This window comes from Triticum aestivum, chromosome 3D (assembly GCF_018294505.1).
Source record: "Triticum aestivum cultivar Chinese Spring chromosome 3D, IWGSC CS RefSeq v2.1, whole genome shotgun sequence".
In the NCBI taxonomy this organism is placed as follows: Eukaryota; Viridiplantae; Streptophyta; class Magnoliopsida; order Poales; family Poaceae; genus Triticum; species Triticum aestivum.
The window spans coordinates 553998997-554012607 of record NC_057802.1 but is presented as its reverse complement, the minus strand read 5'-3'; positions in this window follow the sequence as shown (position 1 = coordinate 554012607).

The window sequence follows — 13611 nt, the reverse complement described above, 5'->3', positions numbered from 1 at the left end:
AGGAGCTAGAATTTATTTTTGGTATCACTCGACTTTTTCTCTGGTCGGATTAAAATCCAACGGCTAGCCATATCTTTTTTCTTCTCCCTTTCATCTTCCTCCTCTTACTACCCTACAGCGTCGGCTGCCACGACGGCGTTGCTACGCCTGCCCCACCGCCCCATCCTCCTCAAGCGGCCACCTTCGCCACTCTGTAACCCCATGCTGCCCCTCTAAAACCAATTACCACCCTTTTTCTGCACCAGGGCCCACCCCCACCACGAATCGTCAACCTTTGATTCCTCTACACCGCGTGTTCCCGGCCCCGGTCGCTGCTGGCTTTGGCGTCGCCCCCCGTCTTCTCCTTGGGGTACGTATCGCCTTATTACTCTAAATTGCCCTAGTAAACACCATAACCACCTCGGGCTACGGGCATGTGGTATTTTTTCTCCCGTTGCAACGCACGGGCATGTTTCCTAGTTTTCTATTTAATTTTTTTTATTTTTTATAAGATTTGATATTCAAAGAACTCTAAGATTTATATTTTTTATTACAATATTTATAAATAGAAAATACCTACAATGGATATATGGATCTAAAATTTGGTCATGAGAAGGTACGCAACGAGAACGTGGAGTGGCTCAGAAAGGGTTTTCCGAAACCGGCTACATGATTTTATTACAAAATTGAAAATGTGCACAGTTATTAAAAATGTTGAGAGAAAATGTCCATGATTTCTTTTAGAAAGGACAAAAATTTAAAAGAATATTCATGAAGAGAAAAAAAATGTTCAAGCATTTCTTTAAGTTCTTAACTTTAAAAAGTACTCACAATTGTAAAAAAATCTCAGAATCAAAGAAAAATTCATGCATTACAAAATACATATTCACTATGTAAAGAAAAATGGTCATAAATTTAAAGGAAAATGTTCACATATTTCATAAAATGGTTGTGTATTACAAAATTTTCATTAATTTTACTAAAATGTTTGTGGAATTTACATTTTTCAAAAATTTGAAATTGAAAAAAGGAAAAAAGAAAAAGAAAAAAAAACCGGAAGAAAGCCACACGAAACCTAGAAGAAAATTTTAAAAAGCATCTTGGGACTACATCCGTGCGCGTCTAATTGGGTTGGCCCATGGATGATCGCTTTGATGGCTTGACTTAACTTTGCCTTATAAGCAAAAACACTTATTTATGGAGTCTTGGCTTTTGGGTTATGATTGGATGTTGTTGTATGACGGTATAAACTAAAAGCCAAAGGTAAAAGCCTATAAATAGATACTTTGTACTTATGAACCAAAGTGTCACAACTCTAGTCTGGTAATGCAGTAGGCTAGCATTCCTTGCTTGTATCATGTTTCAATTTCATTTAAACTTGAAATGGAGATTGATCAAACCCTGGAAGATAATTAACCCAACTAGGTTCAAAGTCAGATATTTTTAATGAACCCAAAATGCCCTTTAAAAATGTTAATGATTTATGCCACAGGATAAAAACCTCTAACAAAAATGATACACATTTTTAAGGATTTATTTGGGGCTTTGAATTAAGTCACCAAGTTATTTGAATTGGGGTTATAAATTCCTATAAATTATTTATATCTCCAATAATTCCGAAACTTCTTTGGGGGCTTTGAATTAATCCATTTAGTCCATAGAATAATTTTCATAAGCAACTAAGTTGGTTTGGTTTGAAAACCAAATTCAAAACCCATTGAATAAATAGAAAACAGAAAATAATTAGAAAAGAAAGAGAGAAACTGATTTGGCCTGCACTCGCAGCCCAGCACTATTGCAGCCCACAGTGACAGGCATCCCCTTCCTCTAGCCAGCTGGATAGCGGTCGATGTGTGGAATAATAGTAGTAGATGCAGGCAGGAGTTGGTCTAGTTGTCACGGACGTGATGCCTATATTCATGATCATTGCCTTAGTTATCATCATAACTATGCGCCTTTCTATCAATTACTCAATAGTAATTTGTCATGTATGCTTTCTTTCAAGAGAGAAGCCTCTAGTGAAAACTATGGCCCCCGGGTCTATTTTTATAATATTATTTTCAGATCTATAAAATCAAAAACACAAAATACCTTGCCGCAATTTATTTATTTTTATCTTATTTTGCATTTTACTTATCTTTTATATCTATCACTATCAGATCTCATTCTTGCAAGTAACGTGAAGGGATTGACAATCCCTTTATCGCATTGGGTGCAAGTATTTGCTTGTTTGTGTAGGTGCAACCACTGATGACTTGTGTGTTCCTCCTACTGGATTGATACCTTGGTTCTCAACCGAGGGAAATACTTATCTCTACTTTGCTGCATCCCCCTTTCCTCTTCAAGGGAAAAACTAATGCAATCTCGAGAAGTAGCAAATAACAAGCAAGCAAAAGATCAAGCAAGAAAAAGGCAAACAGAAAGTATTTTTGTATTTCTGTAAATACTTTTTAGAAGTGGGGGAGATGAAAACGAGAGGCAAATGGCAAATAAAGTAAATGCAAGGAGATGAAAGTTTATGCGTAGGTACTTGATAGATGTTGATGATGTCTCCCCGGCAACGGCACCAGAAATTCTTCCTGCTACTTGTGAGCTACGATGCGGTTTCCCCAAAGAGGAGAGGATGATGCAGTACAGTAGAGATAAGTATTTCCCTCAGTTATGAAACCAAGGTTATCAATCCAGTAGGAGAACCAAGCAACATTATGTAAACAGCACCTGCACACAAACAGCAAATACTTGCAACCCAACGCGTAGAGGGGTTGTCAATCCCTCCACGGTTATGAGAAAGATTAAATTGTATAGGTTTTGGTAAATAGATCTAACTAAATTACAAAATAAAATAAATAAAAGAAAATTGCAGCAAGGTATTTTTAGTTTTAATATATGATAGAAAATAGACCCGAGGGCCATAGTTTTCACTAGAGGCTTTGTGACGCCCGGATAATTAAGCTACAGTAAACCTCTGCTAAAGATGCCACGTCGCCTCTGTTACTGTCGCTAATCTCACGTTAGTTCAAAACGATTCGAATTGAAATTTGAATTTTTGTCAAACAACCAAAGTTTTCAAATATTAAAACTAAAATGTTCGGGTGGATTCAAATAAATGATGGATAATTATGATGGAGGGAACCACACTTATATAAAATCTTTAAATACTCTAAAATGAATAAAACAGTAGTCAAAACAATTATCGAAATGCCTTTTATAATTAATAAAATGTTAAACTATTCTAATTAGGTGTTAAACTTTTTATCGCAGTGGGTTTAGTGGTAGTACTAATTTAGCGATCATTTTGTACTTTACAAAACTAAAATAAAATGAGGAAAAAAATAAAACAGCAAAGAAATAAGATACAAAAAAAACAAAAGGAAACTAAAATACAAAAAAAAAAGACAAAAGGCCCCCCGCCAACTGGGCCAACGGCCCAGCCGGCCAGCCCACTGGCCCAACCGGCCCCTCACCCCTGCTTAACCCCCCGACCCCAAACCCTAACCGATCCCCACTCCCCCTGTCCCCCTCTCGCTCGATCTGGATCGAGCCCGACGCCCGCGACGCCGTCGCTTCGTCGCCCCCCGTCGCCATCGCGTGCCATCGCCCCGCCACCAACGCTGGACGACGTCGCCGCCGCCCGGCGCTGCCCCGCCGTCGCCCGCCTCCTCAACCCCCTCTTGCGTGGATCCGGTCGGGGGCAATCGACGCCCCCGACGAACTGCGCCGACGCCGGACGACCCCCGCTGGAGCCACCCCGCCATCCGCCGTCGTTGGCGCCGCCTCCCCGTCTACGTCGCTCGTCCCCATCCTCCTCCTCGCCGGACACCATCAAGCCACGCCGCCCTCTTCCCTACAACGAACGTGAGCACGCCTCGTGCTCCCTCTCTGCCCTCCTGTGGTGGCCGTGTCCTGCTCCTACTGCTGGCCGCCCCTGTCCCGTGCGCCGTCACCTTCGTTCACCGCCCGCCTCCCCCTGCGGCTCCAGCCTAGCCTCTCGGCGGCCACTGCCGCAGCTCCCGCTGGGCCGCAGCCGAGCGCCACCTTCGCCCGCACAGCCTCCGGCGGCCGCCCGCGCACCACCACGGCCTCGCCCCGTCTGCGCCCCGACTCGCCTCCCGTCCTTGGCCTCGCGTGGCCGCGCCTGCCTACGCGTGGCCGCGCCCGTCGTCTCCTGCGGCCGGCCACCACCGCCGCTGCCTGCCGCCCGAGTACCGCCGGCACCAGCGCCTCTGTGCGTGCGTGCACAGCCGCGGCCAGAGCCGGCTGTGTCACCGCCACATGGGGCCGGCCCTAATTAGTTTAGGGGCTAATTCCCCCTCTTAAAAAAATGATGAAAACAAAACCCCCTTGAGTATGACTAGTGGGCCCCGCCCCAGAAAGTTTTTATAAAAAAAAGAAAAGGAATTAAAAAAATAATAATAAAAATAATAAATTAATTAATAAATAAAAATAAAAATAAAAATAAATAAATAATTAAGTTAATTAACCCTGTTTAGATTAATCTAATTTAATTAATTAGTTTAATTAATAAGTTTAATTAATAGTTAATTAATTAGTTAACCCTAATTACCCTAATCAGTCTATGACATGTGGGACCCACGTGTCAGATGACTGCTGACATCAGCATGATGTCATGCTGATGTCATCGCAACACTGTTTTGGATAATGTTGAATTAAATAATTAATTAAAATTCAGAAAATGATTAAAACTTTAAAAAATCATATAAAATAAACCGTAGCTCAGATGAAAATACTTTCTACATGAAAGTTGCTCAGAACGACGAGACGAATCCAGATACGCAGCCCATTCGTCCGCCACACATCCGTAGCATAGCAAACCTGTAACATTTCACCTCCGGTCCATCAGTCCGAAAACGCAAAACATCGGGAATACTTTCCCGGATGTTCCCCCCCTTTCGCCGGTACCACCTACTGTCGCGTTAGGACACACCTCGCACTGCTCATTGTCATGTCACGCATCGTCATGTTTATGTTTGCATTGTATTTACTGTTTCTTCCCCCTCTTCTCTCCGGTAGACTACGAGACCGACACTGCTGCTGCCCAGTTCGACTACGGAGTTGACGACCCCTCCTACTTGCCAGAGCAACCAGGTAAGCCCCCCCCCCCCTTGATCACCAGATATTGCCTATTCTTCTCTATACTGCTTGCATTAGAGTAGTGTAGCATGTTACTACTTTCCGTCAATCCTATCCTGATGCATAGCCTGTCATTGTTACTACAGTTGTTACCCTTACCTGCTATCCTACTGCTTAGTATAGGATGCTAGTGTTCCATCAGTGGCCCTACACTCTTGTCCGTCTGCCATGCTATACTACTGGGCCGTGATCACTTCGGGAGGTGATCACGGGTATATACTATATACATTATATATATGACACATGTGGTGATTAAAGTCGGGTCGGCTCGTTGAGTACCCGCAAGTGATTCTGATGAGGGGGCTGAAAGGACAGGTGGCTCCATCCCGGTAGAGGTGGGCCTGGGTTCCTGACGGCCCCCGACTGTTACTTTATGGCGGAGCGACAGGGCAGGTTGAGACCACCTAGGAGAGAGGTGGGCCTGGCCCTGGTCGGCGTTCGCGGATACATAACACGCTTAACGAGTTCTTGGTATTTGATCTGAGTCTGGCCATTTGGTCTATACGCACTAACCATCTACGCGGGAGTAGTTATGGGTATCCCGACGTCGTGGTATCAGCCGAAGCTCTTTTGACGTCAGCGACTGAGTGGCGCGCGCCGCATTGGACCGTAAGCTCGCGCTTGTATTAAGGGGGCTAGGTCTGCTTCCGGCCGCGTACGCAACGTGCAGGTGTGCATAGGGCGATGGGCCCAGACCCCTGCGCGCATAGGGTTAGACCGGCGTGCTGACCTCTCTGTTGAGCCTAGGTGGGGCTGCGACGTGTTGATCTTACGAGGCCGGGCATGACCCAGAAAAGTGTGTCCGGCCAAATGGGATCGAGCGTGTTGGGTTATGTGGTGCACCCCTGCAGGGAAGTTTATCTATTCGAATAGCCGTGTCCCTCGGTAAAAGGACGACCCGGAGTTGTACCTTGACCTTATGACAACTAGAACTGGATACTTAATAAAACACACCCTTCCAAGTGCCAGATATAACCCGGTGATCGCTCTCTAACAGGGTGACGAGGAGGGGATCGCCGGGTAGGATCGCCGGGTAACTGGAGTGAACGGAGGTGCCAATGTATAAGTTATGGTTATGTTAAATGATGCAGTGTTCAGAACCTATCTTAAGTAAAGCAGTGAAGAACTGTTTTATTAGTTCTAGTTGCTTTATTAGTTCTATAGTTGTTTTATTACAGTGAATAAGTGTTGTTGTGCTCTTGTGCTATTTTATTTGACAGTTGGGCTAAATGTTTCACTTATCCAAGGTGGGCCTGGAACCGGGCCGTTATCCAAACTTGCAGCCTGCCTACCAGCACCCAGTGTCCACCTATAAATCCCACCCTAAGCTAGTAACCCTATTGTAACTCAAGCCCCTACCTTCTCCTTCCCACAGCTGCCAGAGAAATCCCTAGATCCGTAGCTCAGTGGGCATGGACCCTGGATAGGTTGTAGATGCAGAAGAGGAGGTGTCCATGGGAGACTTGCAGAGAGAGGGAAGAAGATCAGTAGAGCATATGGGGGAGGCCAGCTGCAGCAACATGATACAGGCTTGAGTATCACCGCCATCTGGCTGAGCATATCTTGGCAGTTCGCAACCGCAAGGACAAGGAGCAGTTCATGGAGGCATTCCCTAATAGCTCTAACCCTAGTGATGATGATACCATCTACTGGGCAAGGAGGAGGGCCAACTTTCATCCATTTCAAGTAACTAGGCAAAGGTGGACCAGGATTGTGTACCCATGAGGAGTGCTCTGGTTATGTTATATTAATCCTAGATCTATGTATGAAGAGTTCCCTGATGTGTTGAAGGATCTATCTATATGTATTGATATATGTATTGAAGGATCTATCTATATGAACTGATCTACGTATGAATGATCTATCTAGTATTATGTGTTTGAATGAAAGGATGGCTCATTTGTATGTATGAATGAACTCATGAATGATCTATCTAGTATTATGTGTTTGAATGAAAATGATGGCGTATTTGTATGTATGAATGATCTATGTACTTTTCTGAATGAAATAATGTTTTATGTGGATGGGTGATTTTTAGGGTTGGTCCCCTAGATGGCCTAGATGGCTTCACTACAGGAATCACCTTATTTGCCGTCCGCCATGGCAGACGGCAAAGGCACCAAAAGCGGACGACAAAGCTCTTTGTCGTCTGCCATCGACGGCAAACGTGCCCGGCAAAGAGAGTGACGGTAAACAGGTTCTTTGTCGTCTGCTTCTTCAAAGCGGACGGGAAAGGCCCTTTGCCATCGGTGGCAGACGGCAAAGAGTTTGGACGGCAAAAAAGAGACATTAGACACGTTAGGTGGCTAACGGGAGGATTTGCCGTCTGCTTGCTGACGGCATAACGTGCTTCAACACGTCACCCCCATGTACCCGGCGTGACTTGTGGCGTCCAACCGCGTCGTCCGGTCAAACTGACACGCATCGCCCGGTCAAAGTGTGTCATCTGCCACCACCCGACGCCCTGTCCCGTCGACGGCTGCCTTGCCTTCCACCCCGCCGCCCTGTCCCGTCGTCTGATATGTCTCCAATGTATCTACTTTTCCTAACGCTTTTCCTCTTGTTTTGGACTCTAATTTGCATGATTTGAATTAAACTAACCCCGGACTGACGCTATTTTCAGCAGAACTACCATGGTGTTGTTTTTGTGCAGAACTAAAAGTTCTTGGAATGGAATGAAACTTTGCGAGGAATTTTTATACAATAAACAAGAATTTCTGGAGCCAAGACCCACCAGAGGGGGCACCTGGGTGCGCACAACCCACCAAGGCGCGCCCCACCTCCTGGAGCGCCCAGGTGGGTTTTCCCCACCTGGTGGACCCGCAGACCCTGAAACCGATGCTATAAAATCCTATTTTTCCAGAAAAAATCAGGGAGAAAGAATTATCGATATCCACGAGACGGAGCCGCCGTCACCTCCTGTTCTTCATCGGGAGGCAAGATCTGGAGTCCGTTTGGGGCTCCGGAGAGGGGGATCTTCGTTCTTCATCATCACCAACCCTTCTCCATCGCCAATTCCATGATGCTCCCCACCAGGAGTGAGTAATTCCTTTGTAGGCTCGCTGGTCGATGAGGAGTTGGATAAGATTCATCATGTAATCGAGTTAGTTTTGTTAGGGCTTGATCCCTAGTATCCACCATGTTCTAAGATTGATGTTGCTATGACTTTGTTATGCTTAATGCTTGTCACTTTGGGCCTGGGTGCCATGAACTCAGATCTGAACCGTTTAGGTTATCACAATTATATCCATGTTCTAGATCTGATCTTGCAAGTTATAGTCACCTACTACGTGTTATGATCCGGCAACCCCGGAGTGATAATAGTCGGGACCACTCCCGGTGATGACCATAGTTTGAGGAGTTCATGTATTCACTATGTGTTAATGCTTTGTTCCGGTTCTCTATTAAAAGGAAGCCTTAATATCCCTTAGTTTCCAATATGGACCTCGCTGCCACAGGAGGGTAGGACAAAAGATGTCATGCAAGTTCTTTCCATAAGCACGTATGACTATTTACGGAATACATGCCTACAATATATTGACGAACTGGCTTAGGGTTATAACTGTCTCATGATGAATATCATCCAACAAGTCACCGACCCAATGCGTACGAATTTATCCTATATTGTTTATGCTAAGTTACTACTGCTATCATCACTGTTACATTTGCTACAAAATTATTGCTATCACTGTTACCGTTACCGTTACTGCTGTCACTATTATCAAAACTATCATACTACTTTGCTACTGATCACTTTGCTGCAGATAATTAATCTCCAGGTGTGGTTGAATTGACAACTCGGCTGCTAATACCTTCAAATATTCTTTGGCTCCCCTTGCGTCGAATCTATAAATCTGGGTTGAATACTCTACCCTCGAAAACTGTTGCGATCCCCTATACTTGTGGGTTATCAAGACTTTTTTCTGGCGCCGTTGCCGAGGAGCATAGCAATATTTGTTGAGTCACTTGGGATTATTACCAATTATTCACTATGAAGAATCTGAAGGATGCTAAGACTAAGATATTTCCCTCTAAGACGAGGGGAGGTATGGAACTGCCATCCAGTTCTGCTTTAGATTCACCTTTTGTTATAAGTAAACTTGCAACACCACCACATGCTATCAATTCTAATATGTCGCAAGTTATTGATGATGCTACTTCTGCTATGGTTGATGCTTATGATAATGCTAGTACCTTGCTTGATAATGATGATGTGCCACTTGGTGACTTTCTTGATGAACAAATTGCTAGAGTAATACAACATGATGTTGTTGAATCTGATGATGAGCTTGAAACTGAAACTCCTGAAACACCTGCTAGAACTACCCTTCCTAGATATGAATTGCCAAAGGTACCGGAAGGCTTATGAATGAGGAGACAACTAGAGATATTCTTACTTGTAGGGATCGAGATGATCTAGAAAAATTATTATGCAAGTATAAAGAAAAATCTCTGAATGCTAGAATGAAATATGATCCTAAGTTTGCTACTTCACCTATTTTTATTAATGATAAGGATTATGAATTCTCTGTCAACCCAGAGTTAATTACTTTGGTTGAATCTGAACCTTTCCATGGTTATGAAACTGAAACTGTTGTGGCACATCTTACTAAGTTGAATGATATAGCCACCTTTTTACTCATGATGAGAAAACGCGCTATTACTTTATTCTCAAATTATTTCCTTTCTCATTAAAGGGTAATGCTAAAGCTTGTACAATACTCTTACTCCTGGTTGTGTGCGTAGTCCCCAGGATATGATTTATTACTTCTCTGAAAAATATTTTCCTGCTCATAAGAAACAAGCTGCCTTACAGGAAATGTTTAACTTTGTGCAAACTAAAGAAGAGAGTCTCCCACAAGCTTGGGGGAGGCTTTGCCAGTTACTTAATGCTTTGCCTGATCATCCTCTTAAGAAAAATGAAATACTTGATATCTTCTATAATGGACTACCGATGCTTCTAGGGACTTCGTAGATAGTTGTGCTGGTTGTGTTTCCAGGGAACGAACTGTTGGGCAAGCTGAAGAATTATTGAATAACATATTGAAAAATTATGATGATTGTACTCTTCCTGAACCACCGGCTAAACCCACTCCAAAGAAGAGGGGTATATTATATCTCAGTCCAGAAGATATGCAAGAGGCAAAGAAATCTATGAAGGAAAAAGGTATTAAAGCTGAGGATGTTAAAAATTTACCTCCTATTGAAGAAATACATGGGCTTGATACACCACCACTGCCTAAGGTGGTAGAGGTAAATGCTCTAATGAAGTTCAGTGATAATGTCAATCCTCACAATATGCACCCTATCCAATGCCTTTATGAGTTTGAAAACTATATTAGAAAACAAGATCACTTCAATGCAAATGTTATGAAACAATTGAAATACAATTCTGATATGATTGCTCGCTTGAGTGACTTGTTATTTAGAATATCAAATGATGTTAGAGGTGTTGGAAAGCATGCTTATATGGTTCAAACCCAGTTAGAACAAGTTGCTAAATCTCAAAGAGAATTGCTTGATGAATTGAATAATAATATACATGACTTTGCTGTCAGAGTTGCAACTAGAGGAGGTAAAATGACTCAGGAACCACTTTATCCTGAGGGACACCCAAAAATAATTTTATAAGACTCACAAAGAAATAACACTAGTTCACCTAGTCCTTCTAAAAAGAAAAAGAAGAAGAAAAATAATAGGACTTTGCATGCTTCTAGTAAACCCGAAACAGAGAAACCTCCTGACAATGATAATGAAACTTCTATCTCAGATGATAATGGACGTGCAGGTGTGCATAGGGCGATGGGCCCAGACCCCTGCGCGCATAGGGTTAGACCGGCGTGCTGACCTCTCTGTTGAGCCTAGGTGGGGCTGCGACGTGTTGATCTTACGAGGCCGGGCATGACCCAGAAAAGTGTGTCCGGCCAAATGGGATCGAGCGTGTTGGGTTATGTGGTGCACCCCTGCAGGGAAGTTTATCTATTCGAATAGCCGTGTCCCTCGGTAAAAGGACGACCCGGAGTTGTACCTTGACCTTATGACAACTAGAACTGGATACTTAATAAAACACACCCTTCCAAGTGCCAGATATAACCCGGTGATCGCTCTCTAACAGGGTGACGAGGAGGGGATCGCCGGGTAGGATTATGCTATGCGATGCTACTTGGAGGACTTCAATCTACTCTCTTCTACATGCTGCAAGATGGAGATGGCCAGAAGCGTAGTCTTCGACAGGACTAGCTATCCCCCTTTTATTCTGGCATTCTGCAGTTCAGTCCACTGATATGGCCCTTTACACATATACCCATGCATATGTAGTGTAGCTCCTTGCTTGCGAGTACTTTGGATGAGTACTCACGGTTGCTTTTCTCCCTATTTTCCCTTTTTCTATACCGGATTGTCGCAACCAGATGCTGGAGTCCAGGAGCTAGAGATCCCGAGGATGATGCTACATGGAGTTCGGCTTCGAGGAGTAGTTAGGAGGTCCCAGGCAGGAGGCCTTGCCTTTTCGATCGTTGCTACTTTTGTGCTAGCCTTCTTAAGGCAAACTTGTTTAACTTATGTCTGTACTCAGATATTGTTGCTTCCGCTGACTCGTCTATGATCGAGCACTTGTATTCGAGCCCTCGAGGCCCCTGGCTTGTATTATGATGCTTGTATGACTTACTTATGTTGTAGAGTTGTGTTGTGATATCTTCCCGTGAGTCCCTGATCTTGATCGTACACATTTGCGTGCATGATTAGTGTACGGTCAAATCGGGGGCGTCACAGGCTTCTCTCGAGAAAATAGCATACGGTGGGTAAACAAATTACTGTTGGGCAATTGATAGAAAAGCAAATAATTATGACAATATCCAAGGCAATGATCATGTATATAGGCATCACGTCTAAGATTAGTAGACCGACTCCTACCTGCATCTACTACTATTAGTCCACACATCGACCGCTATCCAGCATGCATCTAGTGTATTAAGTTCATGGAAGAACGGAGTAATGCTTTAAGCAAGAGGACATGATGTAGACAAGATAAACTCACGTATGAAATAAACCCCCATCTTGTTACCCTTAATAGCAACGATACATGCGTGTCATGTCTCTTTCTGTCACTGAGATTGAGCACTGCAAGATCGAACCCATCATAAAGCACCTCTTGCCATGGCAAGAAAAATCAATCTAGTTCAAACCAAACCAATAATTCGGAGAAGAAATACGAGGCTATAACAATCATGCATAAAAGAGTTCAAAGAAAACCAAAATAATATTCATGGATAGATCTGATCATAAACTCACAATTCATTGGATCCCAACAAACACACCGCAAAAAGTCATTACATCAAATAGATCTCCAAGAGCACCGAGGAGAACATTGTATTGAAGATCAAAAAGAGAGAAGAAGCCATCTAGTTACTAACTACATACCCGTAGGTCTGTGGTAAAGTACTCACGCATCATCGGAGGGGCAGCAAGGATGATGAAGAACCCGTCCATGATCGTTTTGCCCTCCGGCAGAGTGCTGGAAAAGGCCTCTAGATTGGATCTCGTGGTTCTGGAACTTGTGGCGGCAGAAAAAGTATTTCGTGGAGTCTCCTGAGGGTTTTGGGATTTCAGAGTATTTATAGAGGCAAAGGTAGGTCAAAACGATGCTCGTGGGCCCCACTACCCACCAGGGCGCGCTAGAGGCCCCTGGAGTGCCCTGGTGCCTAGTGGGCCCCTCTTCCATCTTCTCATGGCCTCCAGAAGCTTCCAGAGTCTCTTATTACCAGAAAAAAATCCAAAAAGTTTCGTGGCATTTGGACTTCGTTTGGTATTGATATTCTGCAAAGTAAAAAATAAGCAAAAACAACAACTGGCACTGGGCACTAAGTTAGTAGGTTAGTCCTAGAAAATGATATAAAGTTGCTTGTAAATGTATATAAAGCATCCAAGATTGATAATATAATAACATGGAATAATAAAAAATTATAGATACGTTGGAAACGTATCACCCTTTCTCACCTTGAGATGTGGTGCAAACTTCGTCGTTGCATCCAAACGCCGTGATATGATACACTCTATCACACATATGCATCCTTATATCTTCCTCAAAACAACCACCATACCTACCTATTATGGCATTTCCATAGCCATTCCGAGATATATTACCATGCAGCTTCCACCGTTCCGTTTTTATGACACACATCATTATTGTCATATTGCTTTGCATGATCATATAGCTGACATAATATTTGTGGCTCAGCCACCGTTCATCATTTTTATACATGTTATGCTAGATCATTGCACATCCTGGTACACCGCCAGAGGCATTCATATAGAGTATCGAGTTGTAATTTTTTGAGTTATAAGTAAATAGAAGTGTGATGATCATCATATTCATTATTAGAGCATTGTCCCAAGTGAGGAAAGGATGATGGAGACAATGATTCCCCCACAAGTCGGGATGAGACTCTGGACGAAAAAAAGAAAAAAAGATGCCAAAAAGAG